The sequence below is a fragment of the Trachypithecus francoisi genome, unplaced genomic scaffold (assembly GCF_009764315.1).
Source record: "Trachypithecus francoisi isolate TF-2019V2 unplaced genomic scaffold, Tfra_2.0 Lachesis_group2, whole genome shotgun sequence".
NCBI lineage: Eukaryota > Metazoa > Chordata > Mammalia > Primates > Cercopithecidae > Trachypithecus > Trachypithecus francoisi.
In genome coordinates this window covers 134,362,181-134,383,034 of record NW_022681465.1, presented here as the reverse complement: position 1 = coordinate 134,383,034, position 20,854 = coordinate 134,362,181, and the positions used below count along the sequence as shown (strand labels likewise).

Genomic DNA, 20,854 nt, shown 5'->3' with positions numbered 1-20,854 from the left:
AGAGCCCAAAGGAATTGAGGTATCTCCAGGTTGGAGGGGATGCCAACTCCAATCAGATATTGAGGCTCCTGCAGCATCAATTTGTGCTCTTTTAGTGTAAGCTCACATGCTCTTTTCAGTTCATTTCCAGACAGACATGGATTCCAGTCCTGGCTCTCCCATTCACAATTAGCGGAGTTGTCTAGGTCTTAGTTTGCCATTCCCTCATGTTATGGAACCAAACTGGGGTCCACTTGCCTGGCGCAGTAGGGGACAAACATCCATGCCGAGGTTTACTGCAGGAGAAAGGAGGGTATTTATTTTTAGGGTACCAAGCAAGGAGAACTGAGCAGTTTTCACCTAAGACCTCACCTCTCCAGTGGCTTGCAAACAAGGCTTTTTAGAGGCAGGAGTAAATTTCAGGAAAGCAGAAGTTTCAGGCAAAGTTAAAAGTCATTGTATGGAAGTTACACATTGGTTTAGCCCAAAGGGGCAGGCTATCTTGAAGTAGGTGGGGGCTTACAGTCGTAGGTAGATTCAGAGAGTTTCTGATTTGCAATTGGGTAAGGAAGAGAAGCTTTAAAATTTAGGGTCAGCAGAAAAGAATGTTAGCTCTGGCTTGTGGGTATGATTTCTTCTAGGCCTCCCAGGAATAAGTTTAGAACAAAGAACTGCGGTCAGAGTTCGGCCTGCAGTTCCCTCTTATCTGAGGTCTGCATGCCAGCACATCTGTTTGGTGTGGGTCCAGGTTTCTGAAAAACAACTCCAGCTCATATGTGAAGATGTTATCTTGAATTTCTGTAGGGAATCAAACGTCCCATGATTCTAGCTTCCTTGGCTGTTGTTTTAAGGTACTATTACCTTCTTGCTTATCAGCTTGCTTATTTACTTCTTAGGGCTAGCTAGATGCCTGGAATTTCCCTTGAAGAAACTCAAGATTTTATTTCCATGCTTAGGTGGGGTGGTGCTGCAGGCCCCTAAGGGGGTTCCCTGCTCCATCTCATTTATGAGATAATTATTCCTTGGATACCTGAGGACAGGTACTGTGCTGGGGCATGTAGCAGTGTCCAGCCCTGCCTCCTGTCCTGTCCATATTCACGCTGAAATCGTGTGTCTATGGTTACAGCAAGAGCTAGGAGGGGTGAGTGCAGGGTCCCGTGGGAACAGGAGACAGAGAACTCGATGTGTTCTTGGGGCTGAGGAAGGACTTCTCCGGGGAGGTGGCCTGGAGAATGAGCAGGAATTTGCCTGGTGAAGCTGTCCCAGCCCGAGGGGAGAACATGCACTGTTATCTTCATTTTTTATGATGGGGGACAGTTGTTTTACCTTGCAGGATAGTTTCAAGGCTGGAAAGATACACCACACATAAAGCTCATGCAGTAAGAACTAAACCATCGGTACATCAGTAGTGTTGTCATATTGAACAAAGCACACCCCCATACATCTCCCTCTTAGGACCCCGCAGAACCGGCACATTCTTCTTCCTGCATGACCACTTGGATTTGCTCTGCCTCACGGCTGACTCAGAGGCTATGTTCTCCTCCTTCCTCCCCAAGGTGCTCCCAGTGGGCCCAGTCCTATGGGTGTCAGGGTAACAGAGACAGCCTAGAGCAGAAGGAAACAGAAGGATGTTACTCTGGGGTGCATCATTCTCAGGACCTAGTGGGAATCTCTTTCAGCATCCATCCACTCATTCAGCAAGAGGCATGGCAAGCCTCTTCATTGCCAGGAGCAGTTCTAGGTTGTGGATAAATGGCCATGAATAAGAGACAGAGTTTTACCATTTTTATTCCAGAGAGGGAAACGAGCAAAGTCATAAAAATCAGATTGTGGTTGCAGATGGGGAGGAGAGCTGTGAAGGAATACACAGGATTATAGGATAAAGGGAGAGTGACTGTGTCAGAGAGAGATGTGCTGTTTTTGAAGAGGATAGAGCTTGGTCTTTAAGGGACAGGGAGGACCTCATAGTGAGCTGGTGCCAAGGGGACAGAGGTAAGAGCCGTGGAGGGAGGCAGCCAGTCAGCAGGTCACTGGGGCCTCATGGGCCACTGCAGGATGCCATGTGAGCAGCAGGTGAGGGGGTCTGCTTGGCTGTTTTCAAAGGCCTGGGGGCTATTGGGAGAGTGAAGGACAAGTCTCTTACAGTCTAGAGCCCATCTTGGAGGCAGTAGGTGCTGGACAATAGATGGGAGGGGAAAGGAAGAGCCTGGAACAAAGGTAAAGAGATAATGGAGCTTCTGAATCAGAGCCAGTAAGGATGCCTTGCCTCTAATTGTCTTTGTGACTTGGGATGAACCAATTCATTTCATCCCTCGGTGCCCCCATCCCTAAAATAAGTGACTTGGACCTGCCGCTCTCAAACTCACCCTGAGAGGCTCTGAAATGGGGACTGTTTGCTCTTCCTCTATAAGGAGTAATTGCTTGTTACCCCTTAAATGGACTCTCCAGACAACTAATTGATAGGTTTTTTACACAGATCAGCAGACCCAGGTTGCTATAGCAGTGTAGCCTTCAGAAGTCACAGGGATACATAGGGACAACTTCTGAAGGCCTCAGGGGCACCAGGAACAGTGGAGGTTGGGGTAGGGGGGTCCCTGAAGCCTCAGTCCCTGAGTGTCTCCTGTTAAGCACCTCTCTTCATGAGGAACTGTGACTCAGAGACCATCAGTTCAGCTTCCCCTATTCAGACTCCAGGAGGCAGACTATTGATGGGGGCTGCAAGGAAAGGACAACTTCCTCAGGCACCGTCTGGGTGGTCACTCACGTGTATCACTGAGGACAACAGGACACTCAGTATCAATGACCTTCAGAGCTGAGACAGACCCCCTACAGCATGAATGTTTCAACTCCTTCTATTCATAAGTGAGAAAACAGAGAACCAGAGACAGAAGGAACTCACCTGAGGTCACACAGCATAGCAGCAGCAGAGGTGGAAGAACTAAAGCACAGGTTTCCAGTACTGATGATCCCAGTCCTTGGGGGCTAGGGGTCGGGGAAGGGTGGGGAACACAGAGCAGGGATTAGGTTCACTGAAGTCCACACTCCCCTTTCTACTTAGACAGCTGGAGAGATCTCCAAGCCTAGACAGTGCTTTCTGAGATTAGAATGAAGCATGAACTTTCTGGAGGTTTTTTTTAGTTTAGGAAGCTAGAATTAAATATTTAAATGACATACCAATTGTTCTCACTGAAAGAGGACTACTAATTGCCAAAAAAAAAAAAGAAAAGAAAGGTGCCTAACGGCCATCGTAGAAGAAAGGCTGTATAAACTGTGGAATATTCATTCTCGTGGAAAACTCTGAAGCAGGTAAAAATAATAAGCTGATAAAGTAGCTTTGCACATACCAAGATAAAAAATAGTGAAAGATACAATATTGAGCTTAAAAAAAGTTTTAAGACACACATGGTGCCATAGATGTAAACAAAAAATAAACCCCACAAATAACACTGCATTGAAAAAGATCTGGCAAAAAAGCATACCGAGTAGTTAACAATCATTTTCTCTAGGTATTAGGGAGGAATCCAGGATTAGAGGTCAACAGGGACTTTTTAGCCTTATCTGGAATGTCTTAATTTCTTACAAGGAAAGCATATTCATGTATTGTTATTGACCTATCATTTTAAAATAGTTAATATATGCTGGTTTTAGAAAAACTGGGAAATACCAGAAAGTGCAAAGGAATAAGTAAGAAATCTCTTACCCCCTTTACTTTTCCATATTTTGTCTTTTTCTAATAGATTTTCAGAGGTCTTTCTGGTTGTAGGTTCCATAATACCTTCTCATTCTGTGGTTTGCCTTTTTAAAAAAAAAACAAAACAGAGATTAATGTATCATTGATAGGTAGAGGGATATAAATTGAACAGTTGATGACTTGGACAAAGGTATTTTCCTCATTAAGTTAGGTGCTTATAAATATTTCTCAAAATTGAGGGTGCAGTATTAGTACAGAAACCCAGGTACCTGTGACATTATTTTTCTGGTTTTGGGTATTCTGGTGGTTTCAATTAAGATATTACAGTCAGATGCATAAATCTTAAGTGTACAGGTTGCTGAAGGCACATGTCCATGTAGCCCAGGTCTAGACACAGAACATTTACAGTATCATAGATGGTTCTTTCAGGCCCTCTTCAGTGTTCCGCAAGGAATCATGGTTCTGAGTTCTACTTCCAGAGATAATGTTGCTTGTCCTTGAATTTCATATAGAGTTATCTAGTATGTTTGTTCCACAAGGAATCGTGGTTCTGAGTTCTATTTCCAGAGATAATGTTGCTTGTCTTTGAATTTCATATAGAGTTATCTAGTATGTTTTCCCTTTCCTTTCTGACCTCTGTCGTTCAAGATTACATTTGAGATTCATCCATGTTATAGATGATCCATTTTTTATTACTGAATCAATTACTCTAGTATTCTCATTGCATGAACAGACTAACTGAATCATCCATTTTACTGTGGGTGGACATTTGGGTTGTTTATAGTTTGGTACTATTATGAATAATGGTGTCATGAATATTCTTGTACATGTGTTTTGCTGTATGTATGCTCCTGTTTTTATTAAGGAAATACCTATTAGGTTAGCTTCAAAGCAGTTTTGCAAATTATACCAATTTATACTCGTATGCAGCAGTATATGAGAGTTATAACTTCTCTGCAGCCTTATGAACAATTTGTCCCTCTTTAATCATAGCCATTCTGGCGGGGGATGTCATATTTCATTATGATTTTGATTTCCCTAGTGATGCTGATTCTCCTTCCACATGCTACTGACCATTTGGACACCATCTTTTGTGAAGTGCTGGTCAACATTCTTGCCTTTTTAAGTCATCTTTCTTATGGATTTGTGGCCATTATATATTATGGATACATGTATTGCAGATATATTACTCTGGCTTGTGTCTTGGTGAATAGAAGTTCTTCAGGCTTAGTGTAGTTATTTTTTTCCCTTACGGTTGATACTCTTGTGACTTGTTGAGAAAACCTCGCCTACTCTCACGCATGAAGATAGGCTATCCTCGGAAAGTTTTAGAGGTTAGTCTTTCAAGGCTAAACAGACCTTTAAGTCCATATTGTTCACCTAGAGTTGATGCTTGTGTTTAATGGGAGGTATAAATCTTTTATTTCCAGATTGTTCTGGCACTACTTCTTGAAAAGACCTTCCTCCTGCAGTCTGTAGTGGTAGTGCTATGTCTTTTATCTTGTGTCCATAAATGGTCTGGTCATCGCAGCCTCTTAATATTTGTTGGATCTAATCTGAAACATATAAAAATACTTAAATACTGATTTGTATCAGGTTTTTAAAGGAAATTCTTCCCTGGGAAATCAGAAGGTGGTCATTAGGGAAATAGCAATCACTAAGTTTTTGTTCAAATTTTGTGTGGTTTTCTAGACTTCGGGCCATTGTTATGCCAGCATACACCAGGAGAGGGACCTGTTTGTACATGTGAGGGAGGGCGGGCCCGTGTCCCTGGGAGGGACAGAGCCGTTTAGTCTGTCTTTTACTGCAAGGCCTCTTGCCTCTGCCTTCATCTCTGTTACTTCTTCTGTCCTTATTTTATTAGAGTGGACCACAGAAACGCTCCAGTCAGTCCTTTGAGAGCATTACTGCCCTCACCAGAGATGAGGCGAGTCTAGACTCAAACTCACAGATCCAAATGCCAATCAGATCTGGAAAAGCCCCCAGAGACCATCCAGGGTCGGTTTCTCAACCTCAGCACCACTGACATTTGGAGCCAGATAATCTTTTAGGGGGTTGCCCTGGGCTTTATAGGATGTCAAACAGCATTTTTGGACCATATTGCAGTCGTACCCTTCATTGTGGCAACGAACATGTCTCCAGATATTGCCTGACATTCCTTAGGAGGGCAAAACCTCCCCCTGTTGAAAACCACTCATCTAGTGCAACCTCACATTTTCTAGATAGGAAAACCGAGGTCCCAAGAGGGAGCTGATTTTCCCAGCCTAACAGCTAGTGCAGGAGTCTGGATGAAAACCAGATGCCCCTTGGAATCCAAAGATCCTTCAGGTTAGCATATTACAGTACAGAGAGATGCCCAGCTGAGCTCTGCCAGTTGTTTTTGTTCTTTTCAATAGTTTCATCCCCACATCTGACCTTCTGTCTCCTACTTCTACCTTTTAATGTCTTTCTTCTAATTGTTTTTATTACACAATTGAAATAAATTCATTGATTGAAAACTCAGAGAAGCAGAAAGAAAAAACCACTTTGTCACACTAAGATGACCTCTGTTCACTTTTTTTTTTTTTTTTTTTAAGACGGAGTCTCACTCTGTTACCAGGGCTAGAGTGCAGTGGCGTGTTCTCGGCTCACTACAACCTCTACCTCCCGGGTTCAAGCGATTCTCCTGCCTCAGCCTCCTGAGTAGTTGGGGTTACAGGCATGCACCACCATGCCCAGCTAATTTTTGTATTTTTAGTAGAAGAGATGAGGTTTCACCGTGTTGGCCAGGCTGGTCTTGAACTCCTCACCTCAAGTGATCTGCCCACCTTGGCCTCCCGAAGTGCTGGGATTACAGGCATGAGCCACCACACCCGGCCAACCTCCGTTCACATTCTAAAGGATATTCTTCCAGATGTTTTTATGTTCTAGCAGATTTTCCCATATAAAATTAGTAGTTATAAAAGCAGTACTCACCAAGGTAAGAAGAATGACTACCTCTGTGAGGTGTGATGGGTGACAGGGGCGTGGGAGAAGTATCTCTCACTTTTTAGACTTTATTGTTTAGATTTAGTGCATTAAATATTTATTACTTTTTTCCTTAAAAGGAAAAACTCATATGTAGCAAATGTACACAATTCAAATGCATGGAAAGTAAAAAAGTAAAAGCCCCATCTCAACCACCCCTCTCAGACCGTCACTCCATACGCCCACCTGTGCTTGATCCAGGATGATTTTACCTGTCACTCTGAGAAAAGACTCCTCCAGCTGCCCAAGAAGCGTATCCTGTCCCTTTGCCCAGGCACCCACAAGTAATGCCTCTGGCCTTTCTGTATCAGTGTTTCTTAGCCCAGACACAGATTATGTTTTTGGTTGAAAATGATCCACGCGGCCGGGCGCGGTGGCTCAAGCCTGTAATCCCAGCACTTTGGGAGGCCGAGACGGGCGGATCACGAGGTCAGGAGATCGAGACCATCCTGGCTAACACAGTGAAACCCCGTCTCTACTAAAAATACAAAAACTAGCCGGGCGAGGCGGTGGGCGCCTGTAGTCCCAGCTACTCGGGAGGCTGAGGCAGGAGAATGGCGTAAACCCGGGAGGCGGAGCTTGCAGTGAGCTGAGATCCGGCCACTGCACTCCAGTCCGGGCGACAGAGCGAGACTCCGCCTCAAAAAAAAAAAAAAAAAAAAAGAAAATGATCCACGCTTTGTGGAATGGAGGCACTTTGACTCCCAATAATACCCTTCCTTTGTGTGACTTTATGATTTTTAAGTATATTTACATCTTTTCAGACATGGCTTTATCTGAAAAACAAACCTGTTAGTGTGAACATATCAGGACTTGGGAAAAAATGGTCTGAGAGGTAAGAGTCACTGGTTCCACAGACAAGACCAAGAGCCCTCATGGGCCAGGCAGAGTGTGAGACTCCAGGACATATCCCATCCCTGACGGCACTGTTCACCACCCACCCGCCGGTTTTCAGCATAGAGGGTTAGCCTCCAAGCCCTCCAGGGGTGGGGTTCAAGCCACCACGCCTGGCCAGACCCAGATATTTTCAGAGCTCCACACTTGACTCTGATGTGCAGCCAGAGTAGAGGATCTCTGATCTAGAAGCATCTTCTTGGACTAGAGCTGCCAGACTTTTGACATGGATGCTTAGTTGTCACAATTTTTGCCACATCTGCAGATCAATGGTTCTGTTATTTACATAATCCTTTTAATGAAACTTAATTTTAAAAGGAAACCATCACTTGCATTAAAAAAAAAAAAATCATCTCTTGCCATCATTAGAAAGCAACCAGAATAATACATTCAACCAAAATACAGCAAAGTCATATAATTCCATCTGCTGCCTGCCCAGATCTCTGAACACAAGCCCTACTCCCTCTTTGATAAAAACAAGATTAGTAAATATTAGGTGCTAACACGTGCTGGTTTCAAATGGAAACTTTCTCATTAAGGTTGTCAGAAAGATTGACAGGAAACTGAAAAAGGAAAGAACTTGCTCACTGTGTGGCTCATTACGATTAAATCACATTTCCTTATATGCCCAATTTCCACTTTAGGAAATGCTAACCTTGGAAGACATTGGCATATACTTGAGGGAAGGGAAAGCCCACTTTCTAGACCACAGTTTCTTGGCTATAGATCTTTCCCAGTTGACCAGATATTATTCTGATCCAGAATAAGAAGTCTATTATCCCCTTGACAATTCAGGGGACAGGGGAAGGGGTTGGAGATGAAACATAGTAATATACAGCACTATTCAAGCAAGGCATAGATTGACAGGAGAAGATCACATACAATCAGGTAAGATTAAATTACTGATAGATTTAGCGAGGGCTACCAAGAGCTGCTGGAAGTGAGGTACCAGTGGAATAGGAGCAGAGGCACCATCTCTCGGTTGAGGCTTCCACTGCACCTGGAGTCCCAAAGGAGGGCTGGAAGCTGCGACTTGTACATTCTGTGCAAGGGAGAGGGTCATGGTGGAAATGGGAAGCCTAATTTCTTGCCTGCCTCACAGGCTGTGTATCCTTGGGGCTTAATATCAGTATGCGGGAAACACATTATGTGCCTCCATATAAGGGAATGTTTAGAGCACTAAGCTCTCTGATTAGGCCCAGGTCCCCATCTCCCTCCTGCTAGAAAATCCAGGCAGTGATCCCTGTGGGGTTGCCTGGACCTCCCATTTCCAGCTCCTTTCTCCACACAAAGACATAATGCATTAGTGTTATTTGTCTTTTTGTTGCCTCAAAAATCAGAGTTAAAGGTTAAGAAAATACTGGTGTGATTATTCTCTTTAGGAAATCAGCTAAAAACGGTAGTTTTTCACTCAACTGTTAACAGAACCCTAAATGTAGAGTCTAATGCCATTCTGCATAAATCTGACATTCTTAGGATCATATTTAATCTTTTTAAAATATGTACACGGAATCTTTATGGTAGCCTGTAGCCAAGAGAAATCAAGTCTCCAGTTAGCCTCATAGACTGAGTTGGGAACACGTAAGGTTTTTGATATTTGATGGAATCCCTCAGTTTTAAAATTGATGTTCATCAGTTTTAAATTAAGTATAATACAAAAAGAAAATTAAGACAGAAAGCAATGCAAAAATAAAACATGAATCCCTTGAATTCTGATGTGACTTCCTTACAGTAAAATATTTTTTTGCATCCTGACTCTAGAAACCTTTTTTGCTTTTACTGTCAGCACAGCAGTTTTACAGTAGACAGACCGTGGTTCTTAATCACCTACTGATTATTTCTCTTGTAGTTATCATATAGTGGGAATAACAAGCATTCGCATGGCACTTGGTACATGCAAAGTTACTGAATCCTAACTTTCACTTATTAACTCCTCCCAGAGATAAACTTCTGCAGAAGCACAAGCTCCTGGCAGTTCTCCAAGGAGGGATCATTGAAGTTCGTTGTTTTTGTATAGCAATTGCATATTATTCACACTTTGGAAAACTCATCATGGTTAGATCCTGGTTCCAAAAAAAGCTGTAAAATATTTTAAGAACAATTGAGGAAATTTTAGTCTTGACTACATTGTATATGATATTAGGAAAATTTTTAATTTAGGGGATCACGATTCTGAGGTTACACAGTAGGGTGTCCTTGTTTTTAGGAGTTGCATGCTTAGGTGTTGCAGGCTGAAGTGACTCAGTGTCTTCCATTTACTCTCAAATGACTCCATAAAATAAAGCAAATATGACAAAGTGTTCATTGTGACTGTACGTCAAGGGTATAAGGATATTATTCCTTCAAATATTTTATATGTTTAGAATTTTTCCTAATGTGAAGTTGAAGTGGGAGACATAAAACTTCATCAGGGATCAAAAAGTTAAGAAGGAAAGGGGTTAAAGCAGACAAGGTCGTGATGTATGAAGAGGAAAGTCATGAGGGTTTTTGTCTTTTCCAGCTACTCTGCTAGTTGGTAAGATTTATTCTTGGTAACATATATCCCGGAGCTACATCTGGCCTCATTTAAAAAATTTATAGAGGCATTTGCTAGCACCGAAGTCAGCCGTGACTCACAGGCTGACCACCTATTTGATTCACCATCAAGACATACCAGTTTAAGATCCAAGAAAGGCAAATGAAGCCAGGGAAGCTGGCCAGTCCAAATTAGAGGTCAGTGAGTGGCCTTAGGAGAACACCTCTGGCAGCCACCCTCCACCCACTGGCCGTGGGGGGAAGGTTTGCCATCTGCTTCAGGAATACTAACACACAAGAATGCCTTCTCCCTATGCTCTAAGAGAAATGTCTCAAACCCAGCTCCGCTGAGGGTCACTGCCTTTCCATGCTTGAGCCGAGAGAGGGCCATGCCTTAGCATTAACAGCAAAGGGGTCTTCATACAATGATAAATCAGATTTTTACTCTCCAGCTTAAAACTGACAGGTGGATTCTTGTTATTCTTAAAATTCAAACTCCCAACTTTGACCCACAAGGATCAGAAGATTTCAGCCATGCCTATTCCACCAACTTATCTATTATTACCACTCTGCCTGGCTGCACAACCCAACCACATGGCATACTTTGGGGGTCAAGTTACAGAGAAAGAAACTGAGGTTCACTGCAGGTCTGCATCAAGGCAAGACTGAATCCCATTGTCCTTGGCTTCTACCTTAAGGCTTGTTGACGTTTACCACCTTGGCCTTGTAATTCAAGAGCACCAAGAACACCCCCTCAGTCCCCAAGAAAGAGCACCTCCACTTTCTATCACAGTATCTGAAATGCTATTAGAGACTCACTCCAGGGGTTTGGAATGTTATCTGATAGTTATTTATTTATTTATTTATTTCGAGACGGAGTCTCACTCTGTCGCCTGGGCTGGGTGCAGTGGCACAGTCTCAGCTCACTGCAGCCTCCGCCTCCGGGGTTCAAGTGATTCTCCTGCCTCAGCCTCTTGAGTAGCTGGGATTACAGGTGAGCGCCATCACGCCCAGCTAATTTTTGTATTTATTTAGTAGAGACGGGGCTTCACCACGTTGGCCAGGCTGGTCTTGAACACCTGACCTTATGATCCACCAGCCTCGGCATCCCAAAGTGCTGGGATTACAGGCTTGAGCCACCAGGCCCACCTTGATCTTTAGAAGGCCCCACTAAAATGGGGTTGCTGAGATGTGCTGGGAGAAAGAGCATGCTCTGAGAGCTGGTACTTTAGTGAATATTCATTTATCAAGTAATTTTGAGGAGTAGGATGCTCGTTTTAAAAAGGATGTAGGATAACTAAAAATAGGCCCCAAAAATCCAGATAGAAGCTTTGTACTGCACATGGGAAGATGCTAATAGTATATACTAAATGATAAAAATAGATTACAGAAGAGTAGGTATATTCTGTTCTTATTTTAAAATATATGCTGAAATGGTATGTGCAGAGAAGAACTTGGCAGTTCAAACTCTGGAAAAGGCTATTAGCAGTGGTGACTCCTGGGTGGTGGAGTTATACGTTTTTTCCTCCTTTAAAAAATTTATCTGCATTTGCTAATTTTTTGAAAGTGAACATAACGATAGCCAATAAAAAAAGAGGCTAGAGTGGCAATCATTAAAATGTATCTAAAGTTAGTAATTTTCCAGAGGACAGTCTTTGCCTAGGGGCTAAATTAAGTATTTGGTGCACTCCCAGAAGAAAATGACAAATTTCAAGTCAAATACCACATGTAAGGTAACTAGATTATTAATGATGATGGTCACTGGAAATCAAGAACAGCAGATTTGTAGTTTGAATGCCACTGCCCCCTTCGAGTTCGCCACAGCTGTCGATCGATCCTGCTGCACTGAATTGGTGTCAGAATGCTCTCCAAAAGCCACTGCTGCCTCTCAATAGTGGTTGATATATGAGGTGACCCCAGGGCCATCACTGGGACACATGTTGCCTTCAGGAAATCATAAAAAGGTATCCTTCCTCAAGACATTTCACTTCTTTCTTTTTACATATATTTTTAAAGAATAACATCTGCTAGAAAGTGATTATAAACAATCTCTGATTTCTGCAGTGTGCTTGGCATTCCCTAGGATGTGATGCGCTTGGATACTATACTTGCTACATAAACGATACCCAGCAGCCTTGGGTGATAAACTCCCCCCATCGCCCCAAAATAAGCACAAACCCTGACAAGACGGTATCATTGTCTCCCAGCAAAAGCAGCAATGATCTGAGACTCCTGGAAACTGCCCATTGTTCCAGCATTCCAGGTGCTGGCATTTGTCCTGCTTTGGTATCTGGGCAGCGGCCTTCCTCCCAAAATGCCCACTTCCACCTGTTCAGATGCACAATCCTGTACAGCAAGGCAATGCAGCAAAGCCCAGGACACTAACTGGATAGGGCTCACCAGTCAGCTGTTCCTTTTTCAAGGCAGCATGGGGAAAGGAGGACTGGGGGTCTCTGTTCCAGTTAAATTGCGAACTTAATTCATTTTTATTTCCAGTCTGTGAATTTGCTGACTGCACATTCCAGTCACTTGTAAAAAACACAGTTAGTTCCTGGGGTCTTTGCTGATGCATCGACTGCATTGCAAGCCCAGCCTCTCCCTCCCAGCACCATTATGGTTCTGAAGGAGACTCATTCTAGGGGACAGAGTCTGCTGCCTAATGATGAGTAACGGAAACTCATGCTGGGGACATTTACTACCCAGAACATTCTAAGTGACCACTTGGAGTTTTAAAATCAGTATTCCCAACTTGAGACTTGTTAAAGGCACCCAGGAATCCTCATGCCTTTGTCTCATCTAGGACTATAAGACTCAGCAAGTAGAACACAACGAGGTTGATATTAAGGTGATTGCCTGGTAGGCTGGATGGCCACTTGGAGATGACAGCAGGCCTTTGGCAGTAAGACAATCCTGAGAGGCCGTAGCTCTGGTTTATCACCCATTTCTTCATTTAATAGGAAGTATTACTCTGTTTACTTATACTCTGCCTGTGTCCAAAGGAAGACACCATACCTATCAAAGAACTGGTGTCATTAAGTCTGGAGACTTACACGGAATGAGACCAAGGGGAAGGGCAGGGTGAGTTGCATGAGGCTCTTTCAGCCTGATTTCCGGTTGATTTCCATGGTCTCCACTGGAAACCATATATCTTTGAATTCAGAAATCTTGGGTTCAAGTCTTGCCTCTATACTGTATAGCTATGAGACTCTGTTATATTCTCTAAGCCTAGCTTGTCCAATCCACGGCCCAAGACGACTTTGAATGCAGCCTGACCTAAACTCATAAATTTTCTTAAAACATTATGAGATGTTGGGTTTTTTTGTTTTTCTTTTTTTTTTAGCTCATCAGCTGTCATTAGTGTATTTTACTTTTATGTGTGGCCCAAGACAATTCTTCTTCCAGTATGGCCCAGGGAAGCCAAAAGGTGGGACACTCCTTCTCTAAGCCTTAGTTTCCACACCTGAAAAGTGCTGGGACTAAGGAGCTACCTCACAGAGTTCTTAGTGTTAAATGAGGTAATGAATGCAAAGTCTCCAATGCTTAAGAAGCAGGTCCTCAGTTACCAAGAGCCCCCTTTCCTCCTCTTGCCATGAGCAAAGAGACTTGAATCAGCCTTTTCTCTAAGCCGCGTAAGAACTGAAAGCCTGGCTCACTGACTGCCCATAGCACTGTGGCCCACACTCCTCACAAGCCCAAGCCAAGGATGCCCTACTCCTTTCATATCAGCCACCTCATTTTATCCCTGATTTCATCCTCCTTCTGAATGGGATGGCACCTTTCCTCACAGTTCAAAACCCTGCCCCTCCTCTCAGGCCCATCTCACAGCCATCATTTCCTCATCCTCCCAAACCACTGGTCCTTTTAATCAACACACATTTTATCAAATGCCTTTCTCTGCGAGGAACTTGATGGTGTTTCTCTCTTTTCTCAGTCTCCAAAGCCCTTTGTCAGCTGCTTCTACTATTGAACCCAGTTGATTCTGTTTTATTTCTCAGTGATGGGTGTCCTTGGATCCTTGGATCTCTTTTCCACTAGATGGTAAACTTCATTGAAATCTCATTTTTATAGAGAGCTCTACCTGTTATAGTGTTTCCCGCGGCATCCAGGCCCCTCCCTGGCTCCATGGAGCATGTCATCTTCATCTCTGTGCCTTTGGGTTGTCTGCCAGATCACAGAGCAAGCACTCAATAGATATTTGGTGACCTAAAGAAAGGAATAAAGAGGTAGCAGCAAATGCAGAGAAGTGGCATCTTCCCTATTCCTGACTTGAAAGGTGTCTTTTTATCCCTGCGTAGGCTGTATGCTAGTAGACATGGAAATGTTCAGAATCTATGTCTTCCCTTGAACTCAAGGAGCACTTTGTGCTTTTTTTCTCTTGGGTCTCATATAATCAGAAGAACTCAAGTCTCCGGAAGGGTCTTGGTCACCCTGAGAAGCACCCACTCATGCAAACCTGGCACAGTTCCTTTCCCCTGGGGTCAGCCTCCATCCCATGCTGACTTCCAAGTTCAGCTCTACTCCACAGACTCTTCAGGGCCCAGGCCTCACATCCAGTTGCCTTTTAGATATCTTCTTTTCCATGTCCACATACATCAGAAATTTACCTTGCCTGAATCTGACCTTGGCTTCCTCCTGCCTGCAGCCTCACTGTGTCCTCTCACTCCACGAACGGCACCGTCATCATACAGGTACCCTGTGCAGGGGTCCTTTTCCTCCTGTCCTGATGTCCAGTCATCAGGTCTGTGGCCTCTGCTCACTTCCTTCCATCTCCTTTGCCACTTACTCCTGGCCCTGCTTTCTCCTGCTTGGGCTCTTCCAACACCCACTTTGCTCTCCCCAATCCTTTCTCTCCCTTGCAACCAGAAGGTGAAACTGCAGCTCTGCCATTTCCCTGATGAAAACCATCAGGATAATATCCAGAAATCTAAGTGAGACTTAGAAGATTCTTCCCAAACCACTCCTGCCCACCCCTCCTTCCTGTCTCATATCACTTTCCTCCAGCACTGAAAGCTTCAGTCTACCTTGGCTCTCAGCCCTGCCTCTTGCTTTGAGGCCTTGGCAGGTACTATTCCCCCTTAGCTGTCCATCACTCACCCCTGGTTCCAAGTTAGCGTCCTTCTTCAGAAATCCTTCCCTATCATCCTCCCCAAAGGTCTGAATTGGTTGCTCCTCTTTGCATCCCCATAAACCCCAGGCACACCCCAATTGTAGCACTTATTAGAATTGCCCATTTACTTGCTTTTGTCATCATCTTGGTAAGCGTTGTGCATCTGGTCTCCCTCACCTACTCCAGCACCTTGCAGAAAGCCTTGTGCTTATTGTTTGCTATATAAATGGAAGAATTACTTAATCTCCGGCTCAGGCTCTATTCAAGTCAGAATGAAAGTCTTCAGAACTTGGTACCACCTTGTTGGGTATCTAGATCCTATTATACACATGTTCTCTACATTCTTGCTGGCCTCGCATATCAGGCCAACAAGAAAAATATAGAGAACGTGCAGGTCCTACACACGGGTGGTCCCTCAAGAAGATTCTCTCTTAATCAATGTTTGCATGAGATGTGGGTCAATGTCCTGGTCCTCCATCAGAAGGTCAGATTTCAGGACCCCGATTAGACAGCCCAATCTGCAGATGGCCTAGTGGAAGCCCTGAATGAATAAGAGCTCTGGTAAGTTTTTAAAAAGCAAAGGCACTGTGGACTGGAGGGGCTTGGAACACTCCTACAAGGTAAAACTTAAATGGGGATTTATGGGATGGATAAAACTGGGTAGAAAACTTTGGGTAGGGGTAAGAGGGTCAGGGAAGAAGGAATTTGTGGGTACAAATTGACGTGAGTGGTCTAATTATAGACTTGGAAACACATCAGCAGATTTATAAAAAGTAGTCTGTCTGCCAAGAAATTATTTAAACCAATTCAGGATCGAGGCTACCTCTGGAAGTTGGGAATAAAGGTATCAGTAATTTCCTATTTCTTTGCACAAAAGAAGGTAGCTCAGACTCTTGTTCTTCTTCAAACTGCATATATACCACAGTTTAAGTTTAAAGAATGTTAGTTGCTATAACCAAAAACCTAGTAAGTCAACAAATGAAATGAGCCTGTCAGATATGAGTGAGGCTGAAGTTTCTTAGGTGTTAAGATTTTAAGTGATTTTCTATTTCTATTTTTGGTAACTTTGCCATTTAATGACATGTATATATAATGAAGGGGGAAAGTCAAGCTTCCCAAGACTTTGGCTGCATTGGCTGCCATGGAAAAACAATGTGTGTCAAAGTGGAGTGGCCCTGGATCTAAATGTCAGCCTTACTGCTTATTTAAGCATCTGTGTGGGGACCTAGTTAGGAAAGTTCACCTTACTCCACAGGATGGAGACAGTGAGCCCTATCTCACAGGGCTGTCCAGAAGCATACAGCAGGCGACTGACATAAAGCAGCTAGCTCATTAGTTAGTGCTCAGTAATGTTCATTGCCTCTCCTTCTCTAAAGACAAAAGTGGTTGTATTTTACAGACTCTTGGTTCTAAAGACTTGGAGACCATTTAATCTAGCCTCTTCATTTTGTTCAAGTTGTTAATTGCACACTATAACTTAATTCCATTAAGTTCTTAATTGCACATTATAACAAATCAAATACTACAGATGAGCTTTTAAAGAAGAACATCCTACTTGGCTCTACTGCACTTCTGCCCACCTGTATTCCCAATTCCCTGGGCAGCCTGTCCTCATCGCTTCTGTTTCCAGTTCTTCCAGTCACCTCCATAACGCTCATGAGGGTAACCTATTTCTTAATTAGCAACTTTAGACAATACTGACTCCCTACTTGGAAAGATGAGATTTTATCTCATTTATCTCTCTCCCTGTCAACATTTGATTATATTACTGCTTCTGTTGTTTTCCCTTGTAATCATAGATAATATACCTCTATTGCCGCTTTTGCTAACATGATTTAGTAGACTCCTTCCCATGAAAGGACAAAAGACTAAGGAAATTACCATCCCTGGTACTCCCACTTCCTGCCTCTTATCAGCTTCACTTTTACTTCATCACCACTGTATTTTTTATAATACTTGTCTTTTGTTCTGCATCTGTCATGTCCTTAAGTGTAGCCTAAAACAAAAACTATTTTCATTAAACCTATGCAAATATTTTTTCTTTTTTGTTTTTTTGAGACGGAGTCTCACTTTGTCACCCAGGCTGGAGTACAGTGGCTCAGTCTCGGCTCACTGCAACCTCCACCTCCTAGGTTCAAGCAGTTCTCCTGCCTCAGCCTCCCAAGTAGCTAGGACTACAGGTATGTGCCACCATGCCCAGCTAATTTTTATATTTTTAGTACAGACGGGATTTCACCATGTTGGCTGGCTGGTCTCAAACTCCTGACCTCAGGTGATCCACCCACCTTGGCCTTCCAAAGTGCTGGGATGACAGACATGAGCCACCGTGCCTGGCCCCTATGCAAATATTTTTCTTTGCTGGATCAAGTGGCATGCTAGGATTTCATTTCCTTTCCCCTCTGATTCCAGCAACAAGACTCCAAAAGCTCTTTACTTTCAAGTTGGGAAAAAGTAGTTGCTTTCAGGGTTCTTTTTTTCAAGTTAATTTTTTAAAGTAATATAGGTTCAATGTAGAAAACTTAGTAAATGCATATAAGTAGGAAAAAAAAAAGGGAAATAGTGGGAAAGAAAATTAAAAACACCTGAAAATCCCACTACATGGACAATTCTTTTTTTTTTTTTTTCTTTTTTTTTTTTTTATTATACTTTAAGTTCTAGGGTACATGTGCATGACGTTTATATCATGTATAACTCCCACATGGACAATTCTTAAAACCACTTCATAATCAGTAAAATTGAAGAGATAATACTCCCTTTGTTATTACAATAAGGAGAAACACATAGGCCCCAAATAAGAGAGATTGTATTCTAAGGCTAAACTTCCTTACATGCTGGGACTTTTCAACTTTAATTCTACATAGTTATTGAGCATTTATTATATATTAGGCACTGTGCTCACTATTGGGAATAAGATGTGGTCAAAGATAGACATTGTCTCTACTTTCATGGAGGTTAAATTTCAGTGGTGGGGGAGTAGACATTTATGAACTAGTCACGTATGGGAATGTGTAATATAGATTGAGTTAAAATGCTGGAAAGGAAGAGAACTCAGTTGTTTGAGGACATTTAATAAAGGAACCTACATGAGCAGGGAGGCATTGGGGTCAGGGAAGTGTTCCTAAACGGAATGATGCTTAAATTGCGATCTGAAAGAACAAGAATTTGCTAAGCAAAGAGAGTAAGGGAGAAGAATTAGACAGCATTCCAGAGACAGGGAAGATTCTGTGATGGGCACACAGACAGCATGTTTGAATAACAAACAGCTCCTATGGCTGAAACAGTCAGAGTGGAGTGGGAAGGAGGGAGCTGAGTGGAGAGAGAACCAAGGCTGGGTGGTCTTCACAGGCCACAGCAAGGAGCCTTTCTAGCAGGTCATGGCTTGATGGGTTCCTAGGCAGACTGTATGGCCTAGTGTGGATCCTTTAAGATAAGGATCAGACAAGAGGGAGGTCAGCCTCACCTGGGCGTCCACAATGGAAGCTTGCTTGTATCCCTTACACAGGCCTTTGTGTGCTCCAAAATGGATGTTTTTATCAGTCACAATGATCTCAGCTTGAATGCCAAACAAACACCTTCCACAAAAGGTGTTGCGGAGTGTGTAGCCACCTCATCATGAAAATGGCTACATAGCTCAAATCCTGGGACCTTCCAGGCAAATGCTTTTCCATCCCTTAAGAAATCGCATCCTTCTGTTTCTCACCTTCATTGATAAATGACATCACGAAGCACACCCAGAAGTTTGCCAGCAGGAAGCACCCCCAAAGAACCTCTGGTCCTGCAGTTTCAGTTTGCATTGGGGTGGCAGGGGCGTTGAAGGGGGTAAGTGGAACACTGTCTCCCCAAAAGAAATCAAGAAGCTCATCATGTAAATGAACAAAACAGTAGCATTACTCTTGCAGAGAACCAGAGCTCTCTTCCCCTTCCTCTATCCCCTAAGACGGCTGCCCACACCACTTTACACATGTTAACAAAACAGAAAGTTGATAGTTCACGCAATGGCCAGCTTCCAGTCATAAGACATTTCTAGGAACAACTGAAATGTTTGGAAAAGTGAAAGATGAGAACACTTGGCAGTGGGGCTATGTATACCAGTCCTCTGGAACAACTTCAATAGCTCCTTGGTACACTTAAAATTCACACTTAGCCCCATGCCTGCGAGGCCCCACCTGATCTGGTCTCTCCCTACCTTTAGGGCCTCCTGCCGTATGTACTGTGAGTCTCTTCAACACTACGCCCTAACTCGTTCCCTGCACCAGGGCCTTTGTACTGGACCACCCTTACCTCATATTTACATGGCTAGATCCCTTGCTTCATTCCATTCTCTAATCAAATGTCACCAACTCATTCCATTCTCTATTCAAATGTCACCAACTCAAATATCTCTCAAAAAAAAAAAAAAAAAAGGTTTTGTTTCTGTTTGTGTTTTGAGAGAGAGTCTAGCTCTGTGGCCCAGGCTGGAGTGCAGCGGTGCAATCTCAGCTCACTGCAACTTCCATCTCCCAGGTTCAAGCAATTCTACCTCAGCCTCCCAAGGAGCTGGGATTATAGGCATGCACCACCAAGCTTGGCTAATTTTTTGTATTTTAGTAGAGACGGGGTTTCACCCTGTCGGCCCCAGGGTGGTCTCCAACTCCTGAGCTCAGGCATTCATCCCACCTCAGCCTCCCAAAGTGCTTACAGGCGTGAGCCACCACACTTGGCCAAAAAGATCCTTTCTTTTTTTTGAGACGGAGTCTGGCTCTGTCACCCAGGCTGGAGTGCAGTGGCTGGATCTCAGCTCAGTGCAAGCTCCTCCTCTCGGGTTTACGCCATTCTCCTGCCTCAGCCTCTGGAGTAGCTGGGACTACAGGCGCCCGCCACCTCACTCAGCTAGTTTTTTGTATTTTTTAGTAGAGATGGGGTTTCACCGTGTTAGCCAGGATGGTCTGGATCTCCTGACCTCGTGATCCGCCCGTCTCGACCTCCCAAAGTGCTGGGATTACAGGCTTGAGCCACTGCGCCCAGCCAAAAAGATCCTTTCTAACTACCTTGTAGTAGTCCCTTCCCAAACCTGTCACTGTCTAGCATATTACCCTGAAATTTTCTGATTTGTTTACTTGTTTGTATCTGTCAACTAGAACATAAATTCTGTGAGGGCAAAGATCTAGTCTAACTTGTTCAGCATCATATCTGCAAAGCCTGCAACAGTGCCTGGTGCTCAATAAATATTTGTTGGATGAATGAATGGATGTAATAGTAGCATTCTCATACTTGGAGGACTGTCATGTAGACAAATTTATTTACTCATGTAAGAAACATTTATAGAGTAACAAATGTTTAGACATTTAATAAATTATTGAGAAACTAATAATGCAGGGGACTGGAGATGAGAGGGAGAAATAGAGATGCCATCCCTACCCTTATGGAGGGTTGTTAGCTCTTAGTGTTGTAGTGGTTGGTGTGGAGAAACGTGCAAAGAATCATACATGAGAATCGGCAGGACAAAGACTAATTGGTCTTCATAGGAAAAAGAGAGAAGATGCACCCCAGGGTTTAGGCCTGGGCAGATGAGTTGATGGTGCCGTTCTGTGAGCAAGGAACACCAGGTGATAAGGGGGAGACGGTGGTCAGCTTTAGAAACATTGAGCTATGGAATATTCAAGTGGGAACATCCAGCAAGGAGT

At 43.4% G+C, this 20,854-nt stretch overlaps 1 protein-coding gene across 5 annotated transcripts in view; it reads left to right on the top strand.

Moving 5' to 3' along the window:
* Positions 1 to 20,854, top strand: part of CYFIP2 (cytoplasmic FMR1 interacting protein 2) — a 132,968-nt gene that overhangs the window by 94,772 nt on the left and 17,342 nt on the right. The window lies entirely within an intron of this gene.